Here is a 12,987-nt window from a genome sequence, read left to right on the forward strand (position 1 = left end):
CGGTTGTTGCGCAGAAAGAGGGCAGCAGAGCACACGCGCGCACACACACGCACACTTGCAAACATGCACAAACACATGCATGAATCCAGCCACACAAACACACACACACTTGCTAATATACACAAACACCCGCACAAATCCAGCCAACATCAACACAACTGCTAACAGATGCAAACACATGCACAAATCCAGCCACATGAACATACACACTTGCACAGCCACAAACACAACCCCCACAGCTGGAATAACACCCCCCCCACAAAACCCTTACAGAAAACCACACATATACAAATACATGCAGAAATCAATCCATCCATCCACACACACACACACACACACACACACACACACTCCATCCCCATTCTGTGCACACACCTTGGGTCACTGCAACACTGAATACTTCAATTGGATGGGGGGCCCAGCACCATGGCTATTCCCTGCCCCCCAGGGCTCTCAGGGGGTGGATTGGGGGGGCACAGGGGGCACAATCCAGTGCCAGCCAAGGGGGGCGGGGTTAGAGGTGGAGATGAGGCCATGGTTTGTGCACCACTCGGTTCCTGGCACAGTCTCCTTTTAGGATTTGCATTTCTTGGTAGTTTTCACCTCATCACCACTTCCTGCCCAGCTCCCTCCTGCTGTGCAAGATGGTTTGGGGAGAAGGGGGATGGGAAGAACCCAGGAGTCCTGGCTCCAGCCCCACCTGTGCTAAGCTACGAGACTCCACTCTAACCCCAGTGCTGGGACTGGAACCTAGGAGTCCTGACACCCATCTTCCTTTCCTCTAACCACTAGACCCCTCCCCCTTCTGGGAGCCAGGACTCCTGGGTTCTGGCCCCAACTCTGGGAGCAGAGTGGGGTCTAGTGGTTAGAGCAGGAGGAGCCAGGACTCCTGGGTTTTGCTCTCAGTGCTGCTGTGTGACACTGGGTCTGTTTCTCCTCCCACTTTTTGGGTATGGAGCCTGTAAACTCTCTGGGGCATGGCATGTATCTTGCTGTGTCTGGGCCGCGCCTGGCCCAACGGGGGCCTTGATTCTGCCGTGTCAACGGCAGCGCCGCACGCCCTAGTGCCACAAGAAGAGGTGGGGCGGGGAAGCCTCGCAAAAATCGGTCACACCAATAGGAAACCAGCCCAAGCAGTTTGTGACTTCACTTCCCAAAATTAGACACACACACACAGAACCCTGCTCAAACCGCCCCCTTTGCCAGTGCACCACCTCACCTCGTCCAGGCAGGTCTAGGTGGGAAGCTCCATGTGGGAGCGGTGATGGACGGCACCATCAAGGCAGGTTCTGGAGATGGTCCTCCAGGTATGGGCGTCTCGGCTCCAACTGGCACTGGGCTCACGCTGGGCTGCGTTCAGTTCTTCTCTCTGGTGTGCGCCCCGGCTCCACAAACAACCCCACCCCCTGCTCTTTCCTTCTGGTACAAAAAATATCCTCTTCCTTCGCCCCAGAGAGACACCCACGGTGCTGCTCAGCACACGGCTTCCCCCCACCTTCCCCCATTCCCAGGAGTGTGCAGGAAGGGGGTCAGGATTGGGGAGAGCCCATGTCCCGAGGGGAGGGTATGGGGGGGCTTGTCCCCTCCTCGCAGCATGGAAGTGCCAGTAGACACCTATGGATGGTCAACCCAAGCAGGGCCAGGACGGAAATGGGAGGACTGTGCCCCCAACATGGAGAATCGGGTGCAACCTTACTTAACGGGTCAGTCTGTCCTTTCTCTGACTCTCCCATTCCAGCTTCAGCTAGCGCTTGTGGTTCATTCGTTCTTTTTCATTCCTTTCCTTCTCTAGCTTGTATGTTCTTGCTTTCTTTTTTCCCCTCTACCTTTCATGCTGTTCCTTTCTTTCCTTCTTTTTCTAATTTTTTTTCTCTCCCTTTATTTCTTTCTCTGCCTTTCACGTTCTTTTCTCTCTCTCTCTCTCTCTCTCACTCTCACTGGTTATTTTTTTCACTCGCTCTTTTTACTCTCTCCTTCCGAGCCGAGTGAGTTCTCGCACACAGATTTTGACAGGTTTTCCTCCTGATCAGCAAGTGGATTAAGCACGTCTTCAGTGGGGGTTTGGCATGGCAGGGAGCAGGCTGGCTGGGTGTCTTTGTGGCCGTCTGGTGGCCATGCATAGGCATGGTCCTGCCCTCCTCTGGCCCTGCCCTCAGTTGCTCTGTAGCTTTTAAGCCTTCACTTGGAGCTGTCAGCACCAGCCGCCTCTGCTCTAGGTGCCCAGAGGAGGAGAGGTGTTGCTGGGTCACTTTTACAGATGGCCTCTTCCCTGGTACTGCCCTTGCTCAGCTGCGCAGAGGCGCTTCCATCCCCAATCCCTGCCTGTCACTGCCCAGCAGCCCTCTGGCACCATTCCTGCCTCACTCTCTTCCTGCCATGTTGGGAAAGACAGCTCCCATCTCTTCTTGTTAAAGGTCAGGTGGGCCAACTAGGGGCAGAAGCCCCTTCTATGTTTTCCTACTGCAGAGCCCAAGCTCAGGGACTCACCTTGGGTGCAGGCACTGCTGTGCTCCCAGAAAACAAGGCACCACTGCACAAAGACCAAAGAAAGGGCCTGCCAAAGCCTGGGATTGAACCAGGGGCCTTTAGATCTTCAGTCTAACGCTCTCCCAACTGAGCTACTTCAGCAGCTGTATGGAAGTATTTTGGCCTGTTGCTTCTCTGTCTGGGATGTTTTTGTCAGCAGTTGCACACAAAAAGGACAGGAAAACGAACGGCTGCTCCACACCCGCACCGGAGGAACCCGACGCCCTTAGCTGTGGGGAGTAAGAAGTGGCTGTTGGCTGACAGGGCCTGTCCCCGAGGAGCTGGAACAGCAGCTGCCGCCTCCCCCTCGGCTCCAGGCTGTGGGAAATGCTCATTGCCTGGCTGCATGGGCGGCTGCTGCTCCGTGCTCTGGAGAGCGTCTGTATTGCTCTGTCAACCCCCCGTCTTCACTGAGCCGGTCTGGTAAGGTCCCAAGTGCCCCCTCCGGCCTGGCAGCTGAGAGTCTGTGCAGACATCAGCCCCCCTGCCAGCCCCACAGGCAGCAGCAGCGCCAGCCCCCCAGCACCACAGGGGCACTCAATGCACTTCCTGTGGGGAAATGGCTCCTTGGCGTCCAGCTGCTAGAGTGAGAGCCAGGAGAGAGCAGTGTCTGGCTCACCGTGGGGGAGAGAAGAGACCTGGTGAGTGCGGATCTCCCTCAGCCTCCCCCGCAAGGCTGGTCACTTCTATTGTCACTGTGATAGTCAGTGCTTCCCTTCAGGGCCGGCCCTAGAGGGGTCTGTGACAAAGCCCCCCATTTCCAGCCCAGGCCCTGCCCCCACTCCCCCCTTCCCCCAAGCCCCCACCCCGATCCCCTCACGTCCAGTCCTGCACATACCTGCCCCATTCCTCTCCCTCCCCCACCTCTTACTGTCCCTTCTCCTCCCCCTCCCCGCCCAGCGCCTCCTGCACCCCACTGAACAGCTGGTCACTGGCAAGTGGGAGGCGCTGAAGGGGAAGAGAAAGAGCTTGTCAGCAAGGCTTCAGGCACTGAGAGTTTGCCTGACCCCTCAGGGACACACTGTGAGGGGGTGTCCCAGGGATCTCTATGAAAGGAGCAGAACAGGATTTCCTTGGGGTGGGGAGAGAATTGAGAGTGTCTCAGGGGGTTGTACAGAGGTATTGCCCCGGTGAGAGACTGGCTAAAACACAGGCCTCGCTGTGAGCAGGATTTGAACCTGCGCAGGGGATCCCTATTGGATTTCAACTCCAACGCCTTAACCACTCGGCCATCACAGCTGTGAGCACAAAACTGCCCCAATGCCAGAGAAACTGGTAAAGAATCACAATGCCCAGGTGTGAAGTCATCTGAACTACAGGATTCCCACCGCAAACCTGGCTCCCAAAGCACAGGGGGGGATTTGGGGTTTATTCTCTTTGCTTAGCCATGTGCAGTCGCTCATGCTCCAATACGTCTGTTAGTCTATAAGGTGCCACAGGACTCTTTGCTGCTTTTACAGATCCAGACTAACACGGCCCCTCTGATACTCCTAGTGACACTCTCCAATGGATCCCCATCCTCCACCCACCGTGAGGTAGGTAGGAGCGGATCATCATTATCCCTACTTGAAAAAGGGAGAAGCTAAGGCTGAGAAAGGAGAATTGACTTGTCTTAGGTCACACAGCCAGCCAGTGGCAGAGTTGGGAATAGGACCCAAGAGCCCTGATTTTCAAACTAACCATCAGACCTTGAATTTCACACATTGAATGACCTGAATAAAGTGCTCTCGGATGAGCTCCAGACCAACAACAGTGCACAGTAATTATTCAGCAAGCATTTGAGGAGAACTGCAATGTTAGAGAGAATCATAAACTGCTCAGAGACCATTAATGAAGAGAAGCAGCAAAATTTGTCAAACGTATGACTGGTTCTGACTTATTTCCTTGGTCTTAAAAGAGAACAAGGACCTGAGTCTCCTCCCTGTCAATAACCCCCTGCTCAGCCAATCAGGGTAGAGACTGAGGACGGGAGGCTGAGGGTTCTCACCAGAGAGCCCAAAGGATGGCCCAGGTCACTGGTGGGGTTCACTGCCCGAGCACTATTTCAGCCCCACATTTTTGGGTGGACCTCCCACAGTGGGAGCTGCAGAGCACTCCCCTGCAACACACACACACACACCGCTCCTGGTGTTGGGAGGGGAACATGTGAAAGGACAAAAGAAGCAAGAGACAAAGAGAAAGGAGGAAGGGATGGATGGAGGAAAAGGTGAAACAAAAAGGATAAACCCTAATGACCACAGTGATTCTATGGGACAAAATCCCAGGTGCGAAATAAAATTCTGCCTCCTTAAGTTCGTGTTTTCCATGCCTAGAATTCAACTGTCACCAGATGGATCAGACTGAACAGGTTTCAAACCTCGAGGAGGCTCTTACCTTCTAAACTGGGACGTCTGTTTTCTAGTAAAATCACTAAAAGGGAAGGAGAAAAGTCGAAAGAGGTTCCTCCTGGCGCTCACGTCCGTGAACCCGAATACTCTCTCAGTCCTCAAAGAGAGACCTGGAGAAGGAGACTTGCTGAAGCAAAGCCACAGGGGTCTCTGAGGTTTCCCTGGCCCCTCGCCCCTGTCCTGCCTGGCTGATGTCAGCATCTCTCTGTGAGGTCACCACCTCCCCACCACCTTTGACCAATAGTCTGAGGTCCTGCAAAAGGCCTTTGTGATGTCACTGCCACACCCCTCCCTTGCTGGGCTAATGTCCTGCCCCTGGCCAGGCACTTTGGAGGTTTGAGCTACTCCCTGTGGATCACCCCACTCAAGGAGCGTTCGTTCTAGGCAGCAAGCCGGCTAGACAGGAAAACATCAGACGCTGCTCCCAATGCTACACTCAGTTTTTCAGAAATTAGTCGACTTGATGGCCAGAAGAGACCATTAGAGCATCTAATCTGACCCCCTGCATATCACAGGCCTCCTGTATGACACAAGAGCTACTTTGGGGCAAACACATTCCAGAAAGGCATCTAGTCTTCATGAAATGACATCAGGAGATGGCAAATCGACCTCTTTCCTTGGTAACTTGTTCCTGTGGTGAATCATCCTCGCTGTTGAATATTTGCATCTTATTTGTAATATGAATTTGTCTTTTTTCACCGTCCAGCCACTGGGTCTTGTTATGCCTTTCTCTGCTAGATTCAAGAGCCCTTTCATATCCAATCTTTTCTCTCCATTAAGGCCCCTCAACACTTCAATGAAGTCACCTTTCAATCTTCTTTTGATAAGCTAAACAGGTTGAGCTTGTTCAATAGCTCACTAGAAGGCATTTTTCTCCAGCCCTCAGAACATTTATTGGCTCTGTTGGTGTCACTAGGCCTAAGTAAACCAAAGTTGTGACTACAGGCCTGAGTGAACCAGAGGTCTTCCATGCTGTGAACTTTAACCAGCCTAAGATGCTAACAGACAGCAAGCAAAATGTGTAACTGTCAGCTGTCTCAGCTTGCAAATGCAGGAGTTTAAAACAGCAGAAGCGGCGGGGAGGAGGGGGAGAGGGGGGAGGAAAATCTGTATGTGTTTGTGCTGTGAAGGCCATAGATAAGCATGCGAATGAGAACTTTTCTAACATGCTGAAATGTAATGTTTAAAGTAACTGCTGTTGGGAAGGGAGGGGTGAGGGGGAAAACCAAACAAAAGGCTTACACAAACAAGTGGGGTATAAATGCTGGGACCCCGCCTGCGCGTGGGTGTGCAGGATTTGAGAATGCTTTTTCTCCCTGGCACCTTATTTGGGCTCAAATAAACCTGGTTTTGCTTCTCCACCCTGGTGTGTCAATTAGTGCTACGCACACCGGGCAATGAACCCTGCTGTTGCTCCGCCTCAGGCTCTTTGAGCTGGCAACAGCTCTTTGGTTATCAGACTCCTGAACTGCAGCTGGATGTGACTCTTGTTCTTCTGCACAGCACAGCTCCTGGAGAAGAGGGATCTGCAAATGTATATTCATATGATACCTTTGTTTAATTGATGAAAACATAAATTGACACTTTGAGGACTGAAACTGATTTCAGCTGATAGACAGCTTTGCTAGGTATTTATGCATTTGGACAGTGAAATGTTGAGTGTTTACATCCATATCAAGCAACCCTGTACAGTGGAGCTCCTGAACAGAATGGAGAATGAAAATGAAAATGTTTTCCTTTTTTTAAAAAAAAGAAAGAAGGTTATAAGAAAACACTGGGGGTTGAATCAAGGACCACTTGATCTGCAATCAAGCACTTTACCACTCAGCTATACTCCCATGCTGGCAAAAGCATGGACTCATGATCTCCAGGACTTTAAAGGACAGACCCTCCTTCATCGAGGTCCTTTGCCATTCCCAGGCTACAGATGGTTTTAAAAATGGGGTTTGATTAAACTTGTTAAATGTGGCAAACACCACAGCTTGCACACCCACTGATATAGCTTCTCCCACTGACATACCTGCCATCTCTTGGGGAAGTGGATTAACTACACCCACAGGAAAACTCTCTCCCTTTAGCACAGAGCAGTGGTTCTCAAACTGTGAGTCAGGACCCCAAAGTGGGTCATAACCCTGTTTTAATGGGGTCACCAGGGCTGGCATTAGACTTCTTAGGGCCTGGGGCTGAAGCCAAAAGTCTGAGCCCCACCACCCAGGGCTGAATCCCTCAAGCTCTGGTTTTGCCCTCCCCCAACTGGATAAGAGGGCACAGTGTGAAATGTTTGGGGACCACTGGTTTAGGGTGATGTTCTCAATCACTTCTATGAAGTCCAATAAAAGCTATTCCTCACCCACCTACCCCTCCATCAGGACCGACTAGGTATGTTCTGCTGCCTTTCATTCATGCAGGAAGGATAATAACATTTCAATCCACTCAATCCTAAAGTGATTTGTAACCTGCCACCAGCCAAAACTGGTCATTTTTGGGAAAGTGGCCCCATCATGCTGCATATCTAGGCAGAGTAGGTTTGTCTATGCAAACATCGTCTGTTCCTGAAGTCTTTCCCCCAGCTCCTCACTAGATGTGAGGAGGGAGCTCATTCAGCCCCTGCTTCCGCTTAGTATTTAAAAATGCCTTATTGCCCCTGTCTCTGCCGGCCTTAGATTTCTCCTCCTGTCCTTTTCTTTACAGTTCTGATGAGGTGGCCGAGTGGTTAAGGTGATGGACTGCTAATCCATTGTGCTCTGCATGCGTGGGTTCGAATCCCATCCTCATTGGATGCATTTAGTCTTCACCCATCCTTTATAGACAACCATCTCCCCCTTTGGTACAATGACAGATCAAACAATGGTACTTCTTGCAAACAGAAACTCAGAACGCCCTTACTTTAAATAAAATGTCTAAATCCCAGATTTCTAAAAAAAAAAAAATTCTCTAGTTCTGTATTTCTTAGTTTTTATCTCAAAAGGGAACATCCTCCTCATCTCCCTCAACCACCCTGGCACCTCCCCAAATTATTAAAATATCCTCAACCCGAGCAAGGCCAGAGCAGTGAACCAGAGCTAGTGTCTAGACCAAGCTGTTCTGAAGGAGGCAACTCAAACATTTTCTCCCTGCTTCCCTTGGCAAGGTCTGACTGAGAAAACAAAATTCCCCAGACTGAAAATTTTCTGCTGAAACACCCATACTAGTCTGTTTGGGGACGTTGATTTGAATCTATTATTATTATTCTCTTCTGATTCATCTCAGTTCAGTGTTTGTCCTCCAGATGTGTTTACAGGTATTGAGTTGTGGGGGAGAGAGGCCAAGTCATGATGTCTCTTCCCCTCTTTCATAGTTTCTTCCAACTTGCTAGGAAGCTCCTTTGCTACGATGTGAGTCAAGCAATGTCAATTTTCGCTGTGCTATCTCGGAGAAGCCTGCATTGTACACGGTTCCTGGGCTAGTCCTTGGGAGTGTGGATCCCTTCAATGGGCCAGCAGCGAGTCTGGCTCCTCCACTGTCACACCTGAAAGGCTGGTGGGGGGCATTTCCCAACCTCATAACATATCTCAGTAACGCACACAGAGCAAAACTTCATAACTTCCCAACCAATGCGAGCACACACAATCCAACACGATATTAATGTTCAACAGATCAAGACTTTTGAAATGACACCTCACCATGCAGACTTTGTACAAACCATGTCATCATTATATGAGAGTGGTGAATATGGGACTTGCAGGGTGCTGCTCTGAGCACAGCGTGCCACACCTGGGCTTCCATTGCAATGGAGACGTACCCTTAGAGTCCATCTCTCCTGGGATAAAGATGGCAGCAGGGCTGCCCTGGGTCATCTGACTTGGGCTCCTGGAGCTAAAGCTGAGGGGCTAAAAACTGTGGTGCAGATATTTGTGTTCACACTGAAGCCTGGGTTCAGAAACCCTCGCCCCTCATGGGGCCTCAGAGATTGGGCTCAAGCCCATATGTCTGCACTGTAATTTTATAGAGGTTGGGAAGGAGTTTAGCAAGTGGAAATGGTAAAACCTCATTGAGGGGAGTGGACCACTGACCTATCAGCTCTTAACACCCAAACTTTCAGTAACTCTATTATCAGTGCCTGTGAGTGTAATTTAAACCATAGGTCCATCTAGCTCTGAATCTTGTCTTCTGACAGTAGCCAATACCAGGTGCCCCAAAAGCCACTCCTCAAGGTACCAGTGGGAGTTGAACCCAGAATCTTTTGTTTACAGGACAGGTGCTTTAATCAGCTAAACTATGACACCTGTGGTTATTTAAGCCATTGTGTCTGCCCACACCTGAATCTCTGCCAATCCCCACTGGGCCCTGACAAGCTTTGCTCATGTTTGGATTCTGTAAAGCAGAGGAATAGGTGAAGTTTTGGTCCCAAGGTGTGTGTGTGATTCTTTGGACAGGTCTACACTACAAAATTAGGTTGGAGTAATTACATTACTTAGGCTGACAATGCAGTTATATTAACCTAATTCCAGTGTAAATAGCAGCTCAGCTGTCAGAACTTTCTGGAGCTATGAAAGGGGAGGGACCCAACCTCTGTAGCAGGAATGCAGGGCAGGTGATTTCACGGCAGGCATGGTGGGATACTGGTGGAGGCCAGTTATGGTGATATAATGACCAGCAGCATTTAGACTGACAATTTGTCACTTTGAGTTTGCTGCAAAAAGCTCTAGACCTCTTGTCAAGGTGGTTTTATTTTGTCACCAAAAGAGGGAAGTTTTGTCACCAGACATGGCATTGCAGTGTGTGCACCAGCCACAAGCTGCCGACCGAGGGAGCGTTGTGTGTTTTTCACACACCTGAGCAATATAATGATGCTGAAATAACTTTGTAGTGCAGACCTGGCCAAAGATTCACACACACACACACACTGTGAAGGAGCAGGGGCTGTCTGTGTGCTGGGTAGGCAGAGACAGGTATGCAGCTGTAACATGAGCCTGGCCTGGGGGAGGGGAGGTCTCACCTCTGGCTGGAGGTAGACAAAAGGGAACGGGGGAGTGGAGGCATTCCTCGGTTTTGGGAGCTGGGAGGTGGGTTTCAGGGGATCCTAGGCTGGGATCCAAGCACCCTGAACCCCAGAAAGGCCAGATCGAGGGTTCCTGGCTCTGCACACAAGCTGGGCTGTATCCTGTGTTCCGGTTGTTCAATAAACCTTCTGTTTTACTGGCTGGCTGAGAGTCACTGTGAGTTCAGGAAGAGGGGTGCAGGGCCGGACTCCCCCACACTCCGTGACACACACACACAGCTTGCAAGGAAAACCTCACCTGCTCCTCTGCTTCGCAGAATCCAAACACAACCAAAGTTTGTCAGGCCCCAGTGGGGATGGCAGGGAGTCCGGTGTGGGCAGACACGGTAGTTTAGCCACAGGTAGGCACCATGGCTTAGCTGCCTAAAGTGCCTGTCTTGTAAACAGGAAATCCTGGGTTCAACTCCCAGTGGTGACTTGTTGTATAACTCGTGGGGCACCTGGTATTGGCTACTGTCAGAGGACAAAACACAGAGCTAGATGGGCCTTTGGTCCAGCCCAGTATGGCTGTTTAGATTATACTCACAAGCACTGATAACAGAATTACTGAAAGTTTGGGAGTTAAGAGCTGATAGGTCAGTGGTCCAGCTTCTCACAGATGACCCCCCTCCCTCTGGGACAGGGGCAGGTCTGGGCTCTCACAGCAAATGCTCATTGTGGCTGCCAGAATCTGTGAGCGGCTCATTTAGTTTACACCAAGGATTGAGTCCTGCTTCGTGCACCGTGTGTGAGAAAGAAAATCCTAAACCGCCCTTTGAAATAACGAATGCAGCAGGACGTGTTATTGTCCCTGCCCCAAAGCAGACAGACCAATGGAGAACTGCCATTGAGTCCGGGGTAATACTCCACTGACATTTTACCTTTTTTGCTTGCTAAACTCCCTCCCAACCTCGTGGGGTCCCAGAGCCCGGTATTGAGCTTGATCTGAGATGTCTACGGTGCAAATTTACCACCTCACAGCCCTAGCCTGGGAGCCTGCACTGGCACAGGGCAGCCATGGGTGTTTCATTGCAGTGTGGACATAGCCTAGCATTATGTCTACACTGCCATTAACACACCCACGTCACTATTCTCAAGCCCTGGGTCAGTTGATTCAGGCTTGTGGGGCTTGTGCTGCAGGGTTATAAAATTACAGTGTAGAGAATTGGGCTTGAGCCCAGCCTCCGAGACCCCATGAGGGGTGAGGGTCTCCAAGCCTGGGCTCCAGTATGAGCTCCAGGATCCCAAATCAGCTCATCTGTTGCATCGCAGGCGTATATGAACAAAGCTTTTCAGTCAGTTTGATTAGCAGCAAAAGTCATTTATTTCTCTCCAGCATACATCTTTATACTCTTGCAGCAGGCAAGCAAGCAGTTGCTAATTGGTTAACAAGGTACACACACCCGCAGCTGTGACTTCATAAACTAGCCAAGGCCAACTTCTCAAAACAAAGCTCAAAGCCTAATTAACCCATCTTAAAAACCTAAACATTCTAGCTTCCCACAATACCAGCTGCCAGCTAGCAAAATATTTCCCAACACCTCCCCCCTCTACCCAAAATCAAAAAAGGAGGGAAAGAAAAAAAGGAATAAAAACATTAGCAAAACATTTTCAACTTATAGCATCACATTACTACAATCTATTACACAGCAAAACTAAAAGCAAATTTAAACACCAGCTGCCTAACTAAACCGTAACAATATCTTCCGCAATGCCCTACTTTTACCTATACATCCCTCCTCCAGGTAATGCAAGTGGCCCAAGGGGCCAGGAGGGTTCTGCCAATATGCAAACACCCACAAAGCAGGTTTCCAATAAGGGCTTCCACTGCAGCAACATCAAACAAAACAAACATAAATACACAAAAATCAAACACATAAATGGTGTAAATTCTACAGGATTCCCCCCTTCTCTATAGCACACCAACTTGTGGCAAACTTCTATTACCAAATCATCCCTCAGATGTCAGGCGATCAAACTGACACTGAGGGAGGGGGGGTCCTAGAAAAAACACAACATAAACCACATAAAACGCAAAAGACAATTCTGGCCAGAAAAACAAACAAACACAAACACCACAAAACAAAACATAAAACACATAACATAAAGTTGACTCTATAAATAAATGCATGGTACATAAAATGCTATGCAGCTAACACCAATTTTCTTAATATCTAAAAAACAAAACAAAACTACCCCTACTGGGCAAGCAATCATTACATACAATATACAAATACCCTTAGTACCATCAGGCAAAAAAAAAAAGGAAAATTACATCATCAATTACATCATTTACAGTAATACAATTGCATCCTAACTTACTTCTAAATTCAAAGCTATTCACAGCTTAAGGGTTCTTACTATTAACTTCTACTTTTAAACCCTAAAAAAAAATCACCACTTATATGCCCTTAAACCTAATACAATTACAATTACATAGCACTATATACATTCTTCAGCTAATACAACAAAATTATTCATAGCCAAACAATTACAAACTAATATCTTTACCTAAATTTATTTACAAACATTTCAAAAACACCAAAACTTTACTCTTTAGCAACTTTGCAGAATTCAACTGCTATTCCCTCCAGCAACCACAGAGTTAACTTTGTACTCTGCCTAACATTACTCGCTAGTAGTTAATTACCTTTTCTATCAACTACACCCTCAAGGTTATCAACCAGTATTCCAAGCTTGTTGTCTGTTGCCTGCCCGCTTGGGCCCGATCCTTTTTTCCTCGTCAAGTTCTCTATCTATCGCGTGCCTGCCTGGGCCCGATCCAAAGCACTTTACATAAAGGTATTTTGGGTCACATAAATTCAAAGCCATTCTCCCAAATTACCTAAATTTATGCCTAAATAACACCATAAACTCCCCCCCCTTTGAGAATACTCAACAAACCTTTTGGCTGAGTTTTCTCAAACTTTAAAAACAAAAAACAAATAGGCTCTAAAAAACAGGGGTTAGTAATGGGGAGGGGTAATATCATTTACAATCCAATTAGGGAGGGCAATACATGCTAAAAAAAAAAATTCCACAACACAGGGCGCA

At 49.0% G+C, this 12,987-nt stretch overlaps 3 non-coding genes across 3 annotated transcripts; 1 reads left to right on the forward strand and 2 right to left on the reverse strand.

The window, feature by feature from the left end:
* Positions 1 to 2,555: 2,555 nt before the first annotated feature.
* TRNAF-GAA lies at positions 2,556 to 2,628 on the reverse strand. Its single transcript has one exon. It is a non-coding gene; the product is annotated as a tRNA-Phe (tRNA).
* Positions 2,629 to 3,683: 1,055 nt separating this feature from the next.
* TRNAS-UGA lies at positions 3,684 to 3,765 on the reverse strand. The gene has a single exon. It is a non-coding gene; the product is annotated as a tRNA-Ser (tRNA).
* A 3,843-nt stretch (positions 3,766 to 7,608) lies between these two features.
* On the forward strand, positions 7,609 to 7,690 carry TRNAS-GCU. Its single transcript has one exon. It is a non-coding gene; the product is annotated as a tRNA-Ser (tRNA).
* The last annotated feature ends 5,297 nt before the right edge of the window (positions 7,691 to 12,987 follow it).

This window comes from Mauremys reevesii, linkage group 17 (genome assembly GCF_016161935.1).
Source record: "Mauremys reevesii isolate NIE-2019 linkage group 17, ASM1616193v1, whole genome shotgun sequence".
NCBI lineage: Eukaryota > Metazoa > Chordata > Testudines > Geoemydidae > Mauremys > Mauremys reevesii.